Raw genomic sequence first — 9,804 nt, 5'->3', positions numbered from 1 at the left:
GCCAAGGCTGCCGTTGGCGAGCTGCCGCCGTCCCTGCCCCGAGCGCCGCGACGTGGGACGAGCTGCCGCCGCCGTCCACGAGCGCCCCGAGCGCCGCGCCGTCCACGGGCTGGCGCCGCGGGCCCCGAGCGCCGATTCGCGTCCACAAGCTGCCGCCGCCGGCCCAGAGCACCACGCCGTACGTCCACGAGCTGCCGCCGTCCCAGAGCGTCGCGCCGTCCAAGAGCTGCCACCGTCCCCGAGCGTCGCGCCGTGTACGAGCTGCTGTCCCCGAGCAGAGCGCCGCGCGTCCACGAGCTGATGAACCGACCCCAACCGCCAAGGTATCCTAATCAAATTTGTCTGTTGCTTTTGTTTATGCACATTCGTTCATGATTTAGTGATCGAATTCAATTAATTAGGGGTTTTTGTAGTTCATGGCATAGAATTTTGAAGATTCAGACTTCTGTCATGTACCTATCGATATGATCTTGTTTCACTGTCATGTACCTATCGCCATATGGTCTTGAATTCAATTTACGTTAATCAATATAGGGATAGGCAATGGACCAAGGTTGGATGTACAATGTGCCAAGACCACATCCGTCGTACATTCGAAATGTCAGAAGCTTTATTGAAGCGGCCAACAAGCACGCAAATATGCGAAAAAGTAAGGAGATATTGTGCCCATGCATCGATTGTGTTAATAAGGTAGCTTGGAGAGATACAGGAGCAATCCAATCACATCTGCTTAAAAGAGGGTTCAAAAACAATTACACGATATGGACAGAACACAGTGAACTGGATCCGTGTGAAGTGCTTGGTAATGACGAAAGTGCTGTGGGAATGTTAGCTAAAAAGGATGGTAAAGTGGATTCTGTGGATGCCAACCAAGATTTTGTAGAATTTGATTGCGAAGACATGTTGCGCCATATGGATCCAGAAATGTTGAGTTCTATAGGATCACAGAAGAAAGATCTACCTAAATTGGAGGGTCTGGAAAGTGCCTCAAAAGAACCTTTATATGATGAATCAAAGGGCTGTAACAAAGAGTTTACTACACTGCGTACAGTTCTTGAACTTCTTAAGTTGAAGGCTAGCGCCGGATGGTCTGATACTAGCTTCACAGATCTTTTAAATTTTTTGTCCCAACTCCTACCAAAACCCAACAAACTACCAACCAGCACTTATAAAGCGAAAAAGCTTATATCTCCCGTAGCTCTGGGTGTGCAAAAATTCATGCATGTCCGAACCATTGTATTCTGTATTGTGGCGAGTTTGAGAACGCAATAAGATGCCCAGTTTGCAATGTCAGTCAATACAAGAAGAGCTACAATCAAGAGTGTGTGAACAAAATCGCGAAGATAAATAGAAACAAGAAAGCCGCTATCGGACCTGAAATTGATGATGACACTTTTGATGACATGGATGGCAAAAGGAGGTCAAAGATCCCAGCTTTGGTGATGTGGTATCTTCCAGTAATTGATCGCTTGAAGCGTTTGTTCTCAAACCCTAGGGAGGCTGAGCTTATGCGCTGGCATGCTGAAAGTCGCAAGCAGAATAACAAACAGATTCGACACCCTGCTGATGCATCACAGTGGAAAACTTTTGATCATATGTATCCTGAGTTTGCCAAAGAAATCAGAAATGTAAGATTTGCTTTGGGTACAGACGGAATGAATCCATTTGGTGAAAAAAGAAGTATATATAGCACCTGGCCCGTGACTCTGACGATGTACAACCTTCCGTCATGGTTGTGTCACAAAAGAAAGTACATTATGTTGACTATTCTTATTCAAGGTCCGAAAGCAGCTGGTGTTGATATTGATGTGTTCCTGGAACCTCTTATGGAAGATATGGCGAAGCTCTGGAATGAAGGAGTTCGAATATGGGATGAGTATCGCCAGGAGTATTTCAACCTAAGAGCAATTATATTTGTTACCATCCATGATTCTCCCGGGGGCGCCACACTTTCAGGGCAAAAGACCAAAGGAAAGAATGGTTGTGTAGTGTGCGTGGATGGAACTGCTTCCTTATACCTTAAATCATCCAAGAAGTTGGTGTTCATGGGACACAGACGGTTCTTGATGAAGCAGCATAAGTACCGAAAGATGAAAGAGGAATTTAACAATGAACTGGAAAGTGAAGGTGCACCAAAGCCTTATAGTGGGAAACTCGTTTTTGAAATTGTAAAAAACATTCAGGTTGTATTCAGAAAGGGGAAAAAAAAACAAAGGAGAAAAGAGAAAGAGAACTGACCCTTCAACTGACACAACTTTCAAGAAGCAATCGATTTTTTTCAAGTACCTCCCATACTGGAAGGATATGGAAATTTGCCACAGCATTGATTTGATGCATGTAACAAAGAATGTTTTTGATAGCATCATTGGAACCTTACTGGGCATGCCGAGTAAGACAAAGGATGGACTTAAGTCACGCCAGGACCTAGTAGATCTTCAAATCAGATCGGAACTTCATCCAGTGGATAGTGGCAAAGGGAAGCCTTACCTTCCCCCAGCTAGCTACAACTTGACAGTTGAGGAGAAAACAAAAATTTGCAAATGTTTGCGTGGGATCAAAGTGCCCACAGGTTTCTCATCCAATATCAGCAAACTAGTTAGGATGAAGGACTTGTCTCTATTTGGTTACAACTCTCATGACTGCCATATGATGATGACGGTGTTCCTCCCAATTGCGGTAAGAGCCCTCGAAACAGAGCATGTCAAAGTTGTCATCACACGTTTGTGTTACTTTTTCAATGCAGTGTCACAAAAAGTAATAGCTTTAGAAGACTTGGACTATCTGAAGGCATACATCATCGAGACTATGTGCAAGCTTGAAATGTGTTTTCCTCCATCATTTTTTGATATGCAAGTACACCTTATCATACATCTCGTGGATCAGATAAAAATATTAGGGCCACTATATTTACATCATATGTTTCAGTTGGAGCGGTACTTGGCAGTGTTAAAAGGTTATGTGCGAAATGATAGGTGTGCCTGTACCTAAACATGAGGGTAAACTATGTGGGAGAGGGAGAATGGGCAGGAAAACTTTCCGCGTCGAGGATTACAAGATAGTACATTGTGCTCATGGTAGTGTACTACAACATCTCGCGATAGCCGAGCCTTACATTGAGGAACACCTAGATGAGCTTCATAAAGAAAATCAGAACCGTACAGAGGACTGGATCATGAGGGAGCACAAACATCGTTTTAGCGAATGGTTAATGGACAAAAACATCCCATCCGGAGACTCTTTGGAAGAGAAAACAATGAGGAATTTGGCTTCTGGACCATCGTGTTTAGTGACATCATGGCAAGCATATGACATCAATGGGTACACATTCCACACTAAATCAAAAGACATGAAAAGTGTTGTGCAAAATAGCGGTGTTCGTATTGATGCTTTTGACCTACAGGGACAGAAGACCACATATTTTGGAGTCATAGAGGAAATATGGGAACTTGATTATGGTCCGAGCTTGAAATACCCTTATTTAGGTGCCAATGGGTACAACATCCCGGGGGGGGGGGGGTGACAGTGGACAACTACGGACTCACACTGGTAGACTTAAAGAAAGTAGGATATAAAGATGACCCGTGGGTTCTCGCCGAATGTGTTGCACAAGTGTTCTATGTACTCGATCCATCAAATGAGAAGTGCCATGTAGTTATTTCTGGAAAGCAAAAAATTGTTGGAGTTCAGAATGTGGGAGACGGAGATGAGGAATACAATAAGTATGAAGAGATGTCCGACTTTAATGGTCCTGAGAGAATCAAGCGTGTGGAAAAGAAAATTGATAAGAACTTGAAGCCATACATGCGGAAAAATGGTAGTTCATGAAAAATTGTATGAATCAAATTGTATTTGTCATGTGTCCGATCGACTATGTATTGTGGTTACCAATGAATTTAAAATCTCTCAAGTTCTCTATGTGTGCTATTTAAATTCATTCACATATATATATGGTGGTTTTCTACTAACAATATAAATGCTCATGTTGATGCTAAAGGTCACGGTTAACTGATTTGTTTTGCCTATATGTTCAGCAATGCCCAGGAGAGGTCTCAGCTAGAAACTTCATTTGTTGGAGCTTATTATAGTGTTACATATTAATTTGTTACTTGTAGATTATAGAAATTTCCCTTCTGTGATTCTGTATTTATCTATATTGGACTTGAAAGAATATCGATTCTGTGATTCTGTATTGATCTATATTGGACTTGAGTATATTTCATTCTGTGATTCTGGACGAAGGGCCTCTATCTATGCAATTTTACTCGGTTTGGTATTCACATACAAGCGGTTCTATTTAGCTTGACCGCTTGTGATACGTATCCAGCATCACAAGCGTTCCCTGTTACAGACCGCTTGAGATATGAATCCATCACAAGCGGTTAAGATTCTAAAACCGCTTGTGACACATGTCCCGCATTACAAGCGTTTCGTATTACTGACCATTTATGATTTCAAAATTATATCACAGCCGGTCAGGTTAAAAACCGCCTGTGATGGTAATAAACTCACAAGCGGGTTGTCTTATAAACCGTCTGTGATGTTGACGCGGATATCACATGCGCTTTTTAATTTCGGACCGCTTGTGATACTTAAATATCACAAGCGGTTTGAATGGCCTGGCACATCTCAAGCGGTTTTCCAACCTAGCCGCTTGTGATGGAAAAAGGCTACCGCTTGTGTAGAGCCATATTGTACTAGTGTCATACACATTTATAATATCTTTCAGTTAAGTGTAGCATCTTAGGATGGCAAAAATTTAAGGTCAGTTGCGAGCTTCAAAAGAGAAAATCGGCCCATTTCTGGTTTGGAGGCCTCAAAACAAGGGTTGGAAAATAGAAATTGTCTAGGCCTCAGTTATATATATATATATATATATATATATATATATATATATATATATATATATATATATATATGGACCTCGTAGACAACCCCTAGGCGGTGAAAGGAAAGCCCAATTGGTAGAGAAAAACCGCAACCTCTTAGGGTTATACTGTGCTCCTACTTCATAGAACTAGGAAAACAAAAAAATATAGTGATAATTTTTCTAAATCCATAAGAAATGAGTAACTATAAATATGGAAACTTCTTTTTTTAAGAATTTGTGAATAACACGGTAGGCAAAGGAGGGGAATTGGACCAAGACCGTCAACAAACTTATCTTCAACCTAGGGGCCCGTTTGGTGCGGCTCCGGCCTAACAGACAGGAGCCGGGGCTGGAGAAGCCACAATTTATGACTCCACCGGCTCCTACATTCTTGTAAGGGAGAGGGAGATGAGAGAGAAAAATAGCTTCCATATGCTTAGGTCTTGGAGCAGTTTTGATTTTGGGCATTTGGTAGAGCACCTCCTAAAGCCGGTGATGGAGTTGTTGGAAGAGCTGTGCCAAAGGGGCTTCTAGGAACAGCAATAGGTTGGGCTGCATGGCGGGTGGAGTAAAAACCCGCAGATGAAATGCTACACATGTGCTCACACTCATTCGTGAAATTTTGCATCCACACCCCGCTCACACCCAGAATGTGATACCAGCAGGTACACCCATAGGTTGGATTACCATCCTATTGGTTCGAATAGATAGATTCCTTTTATTTTAAGAATCCATGGGGTAAAACTACGGATAAGTGGAATTTTGCACCAACAAAACTACATTCAGCGGCATAAATATGTTTCAATTGGACTTAAACCTTAGTTTTGTAATCATTGGCTATAAGGGACTTGGACAATACAAAGTTGAAATATATGCATATACACTTTATGGAGTCATGATTGGTATTACCCAGGCTATTCGAGATTGAGCGCTCTCTCTAAGCAGCTCACAAAATTCGGCTCAAGCTTAAAGTTGGCAGCTTGAAAATCTTTCTCCTAGCTTGGGTGATGTGGGCTCTATGGAACGTGCGCAATAAAATGGCTATTGAAGGGGTTTTCATCAGAACACCATCTGATGTTCTATAGAAAATTGAATCCTTTTTGCAGAGATGGGGAGTGCTGTTACACGGGACGTTGATCGCTGCACCCTCGACACGTGGAGAAGCCAAGTGAAAGGGTGGTTCGAGGAGTTTTTGAAGAAAGTCAGAGATCACCCGTCCGCGGAAGACTTCTTGTAGGGTCCTGACGACGAGCAGGAGTATCCCTAAGAAAGCACATGATCTTTTACTTCTGTGGAAAACAAGCTTCTTCTAACTCCTTTGACTGTGTGTAGACGTGATGTAAGTTGGTACCCCCGACGAATCCGAAGCTTGTACCAAACCTTTATTCGCTTTCTATGAAAATAGGAAAAATCTTTTTCAAAATAGAAGCTTAAAATTGGCTCATTTATATTTGGCAAAATAGCCACTTTCATCCCTCAACTTTCTTCCAAGATTCAAATTCTTCTCTCAACTATCAAATAGGATAATTTAAACCTCAAACTTTTTATGTAGACTCTATTTCACCTCTGGTGTGTGACGTGGCATGTTTACCCAGCATGCCAAGTTATGCATGAGTGTATGTATGCTTTCTGGCATGCTATACTGAATCAGAGTATAGAGAAATGAATTATTTGTGATCTTATGTCTATAAATAAAAGGTTTACAATTTTATTTATTTGTGCATTGTCCTTGACCATAATATCGAACCATTTTTGATGAGATATCGAATGCGAGGAAGAAATCAACGGTAAACAAAATTTATTATGTCTATTAACTCACTTTTACATCACCCGATGTTGACTAGGCATACCAATATGGCACGTTACATAGGACCAAAGGATGAAACTGAGCTTGAATAGAAAGTTTAGTATTAGATTGATCAACTTGATAGTTAAGAGATGAAATTGATTCTGAAGCAAAAGTTAGAGAATGAAAACGACTATGTTTCACCTTTATATTTTGAATTGATCTGCAAATAAGTCATAGAAGAGCTGAATACGAGTGGCTCACAAGCGCCGAGCTTTATCTTTTACTCCCTTCGTTCCGAATTATAGATCGTTTTGACAAATCTAGATATATATATATATTTTATCATGTATTGTTTTACATAGCAAAATTTATATATCTTAATTTGTTAAAATAAACTATAATTTAGAACGGAGGGACATCTAATAGCAATCGTCTGTGGGTGACGGAGACCGATCAAGTGGCAGCCATCAAGGAACGCGCCGTCCCACTGCAATGCAAAAATGCTAGCCTCCTCGGGCTGTCGGCACGAGTACGGATGGCCGTGCTCTGGCGGTCGATGCTTCCCTATCACGCGTCGCGACGCTCGCCACCACTTGCAGGGTTGGCCGCAATTAGCCCTGCTAAGGGCATGTACAGCCTAGAGACCCCTTGTGCGGTTTTCGAGGCATAAGAGACACCTAAGTACAGTTCAAGGTCTCTATAATCTGTCTCTTAATAAATACATCAAGTTTATATGAAATTAATATGGTTGGATCCTTTGTGCATGAGAGAATATTGTTGACTCATGCATATTTAGTTTTGAACCCGTACACATAAAATAAGTTTTAAACATTCAATTTATAATATCAATTATATATAAATAATAATATCTTGTACTTAATTGGATACAATATAGATATATAAAAATTCATAATATTCAATCGAATACAATATAGTAAATTATAAGATTAATATTACTTTTTTCCATATCGCTCATATATATGTTCCACCAAATCCTTCTTGAGGGCGGTATGCTTTGAATTGTCTTGAATTTCTAAATTTCTTCGTAGCACGTCCTCAAAGCATAGGTTAACTTGAGTGCTCACTTCGGGTGGCAATGCGATGGATGGATGCTCCTAGGTTTGTGTTCAAATCGATATGGATTTTGGCCTCCTCTTTTTCATCTTCAATAATCATGTTGTGCAATATAATACAACATATCATTATGTTCACGACGTATTTTCTCCACCACAAACGTGCCGGACAATGTATGATATTGAATCGGGATTGCAGGACGCCGAATGCGCACTCCACACACTTTCTTACACTTTCTTGACGAGTGGGAAAATATTGATCCTTCTCATTTTGAGGTCTTGGTATTGTTTTCATGTTCGCAGCCCACTCGGGATATATTCCATCGGCAAGATAATATCCCGTGTAGTAGCGATTTCCATTTACATCGAATTGAACTCTTGGAGCTTCCCCCCTCAATTTTTGAATGAATAATGGTGACTTATTTAACACGTTGATATCATTGTTCGATCCTGCAGTTCCAAAAAAAGCATACCATATCCTTAGATCTTGCGATGCTACCGCCTCTAGGATCATGGTTGGTACCCCTTTATCTCCACAAGTAAAGGATCCTCTCCACCCTACCGGACAATTCTTCCATTGCTAATGCATACAATCTATGCTTCCAAGCATACCAGGAAAGCCACAAGATTCTCCAATTTGTAGAAGGTGTTCCACTTCTTCTTGAGTTGGAGGCCTTAAGTACTCTTCTCCAAAAACCGCAATAATTCCTTCAACAAATTTACCAAGGGTCTCAAGTGCTGTGCTTTGTGTGGTCTTCAGATTCTCATCAAGTTCATCTGTCGGAGTGCCATACGCTAGCATACGAATGGCAGCAGTACATTTTTGAAGGGGTGACAGTCCCTCTCTTCCCATGGCATCGTACTTAGTAGTAAAATAATCATCCCACTTTCCTAGTGCTTCAACAATTTGGAGAAATAAAGGACGATTCATCCTAAACCTTCGACGGAACATCTCATCAGTGTAGATGGGTTTCTCAGCAAAATAGCAAGCAACTAGATCCTCATGTGTAGCTTGACGGGGTCTTGGAATGTACCTTCTACCGTAGAACGCTCGCTTTTTTGGTTGTTCTTGCTGTTTCGCTAAGATGTTATCTCCAATCCGATTGAGGTAGTTTTCCATGAACTGGTCTTCAGCGATGATGTCATCTTCTGTGAGCACATCAATCTCCATGTCTTCTGGATCATCAAGCCCACCCTCCATGTCAACCTCCATATCAGAAGGTTCTGAATTTTCACTCATGTTCGAGAAGTGGTGTGGATGAGGAAAAGTGCAACCTTTGATCCATTTAAATAATAGTACCACTACTACTGTCACACTTTCACACGCACATTCACACTTTCACACGCCCACGTACAAGCACAGTCACACGTATATGCACACTCACACACACTAGCACTATCACGCGTACACGTATGTGCACACTCACACACACTAGCACTATCACACATACAGGCACACGTACAGGCACAATCACACACACTAGCACTATCACACTAGCATTATCACACTAGCACTTTCACACGACCGCATTCACAAGTACATGCACTTTCACACGCACAATCACATAGGCACTTTCACACGCACAGGTTCATATAAATAACAGTCCACAATAGAAATATGTTTGATTACAGTCCATAACAGTCCAAGTCAGATTACAAAAATTCAAGATGAGCCTAGGAACAACTTCATCCTCAAACATCTAATAGCTATGACATGCTCGGCTTTCATATCATCCGACATTCCCGAAGTATCTTGTGTGAGGAGCCTAGAGTAAGTTTCCATCGTCTTAGTTTCCTTTTCGATCAATTTTGCAGCTTTCTCTTCCTTGGCTCTTTCTAGACCAATTTTTGATACCTCCATCTTGTCATTATTTAACTTTTCTTGCATTCCAAGAAGCTTCAACCATTTTGAATGGACACCATTTTGAACATTCTCAAATCTATCAAGCTCATCAACATCTATAGCACTCTCTTTTGATTTGCCCTTGTTTGCAGCTGCAGCCTTTTTAGCCTTCTTCTGTCCCATCGGCCTAGGGAGATCAAAATCTTCAACTCCACCTCCCTCTACAATGTTA

The 9,804-nt window shown here is 41.4% G+C and overlaps 1 pseudogene; it reads right to left on the bottom strand.

Moving 5' to 3' along the window:
• Positions 1-7,609: 7,609 nt before the first annotated feature.
• On the bottom strand, positions 7,610-8,708 carry LOC112887740 (annotated as a pseudogene).
• Between the last annotated feature and the right edge of the window lie 1,096 nt (positions 8,709-9,804).

This window comes from Panicum hallii, chromosome 3 (genome assembly GCF_002211085.1).
Source record: "Panicum hallii strain FIL2 chromosome 3, PHallii_v3.1, whole genome shotgun sequence".
NCBI classification, from domain to species: domain Eukaryota; kingdom Viridiplantae; phylum Streptophyta; class Magnoliopsida; order Poales; family Poaceae; genus Panicum; species Panicum hallii.
Note: the sequence above shows the minus strand (reverse complement) of the source record. Positions and strands in the feature narration are given on the sequence as shown.